This window comes from Gouania willdenowi, unplaced genomic scaffold (genome assembly GCF_900634775.1).
Source record: "Gouania willdenowi unplaced genomic scaffold, fGouWil2.1 scaffold_122_arrow_ctg1, whole genome shotgun sequence".
NCBI classification, from domain to species: Eukaryota; Metazoa; Chordata; class Actinopteri; order Blenniiformes; family Gobiesocidae; genus Gouania; species Gouania willdenowi.
In genome coordinates this window covers 160,869-161,585 of record NW_021144870.1, presented here as the reverse complement: position 1 = coordinate 161,585, position 717 = coordinate 160,869, and positions in this window count along the sequence as shown.

Here is a 717-nt window from a genome sequence, read left to right as displayed (position 1 = left end):
CTAAATGCACTTTATATTTGAAAAAAAAAAATAAATAAATCACAAAGTAATTTTTGTTGTTGTTCATTTGATTCCCAATAAAACACTTTTTTATTAGAAAGAATACATATTTTTGTGTTTATTTGATTCCTATTAAAGACACTTTGATAAGAATGACTGTATAATGTTAATATAAGTTACTAAGTTACTTTTTAAACATTTTTGGTTAGTTGTACCTTGGGATTTTTTTTAAAGAAGATGAAACTTTGCCTAAAAAGGTTAAAAAACACTGCATTAAACGAATGGATAAATGACTTGTGTTAATGAAGCTTTAACAAATGTTAGTTTTAACTTGAGATTTCATGGAAATATAAATATAATGATTTAGTTTGCTATCGTCTTTTTATTCATTTTCACAACATACCAGTACATTTCAGCCAAAGTTCTACATTACAGAGATTACATTTGACCAGAATGAAAGAATACAATATTTAATGCACAGGAACTACACAGAATAATAGATCATAGAAACAAAAGAATGATTTAAGGCCATCATTTAAAACAAATATTAAAAATATTTCCTCCACAAATCTCCTCAGTGATGATGAACAGGATTAAGTACATGTTTCTATTCTACAAAAAAGTTTTACTTGTTGAAAACTTCATAAAATCAATTTTAAAAAATGCTAAAAACTGAAAAACAAGCTCTTTATGTTTATGACTGAGTGCAGTCAGTCT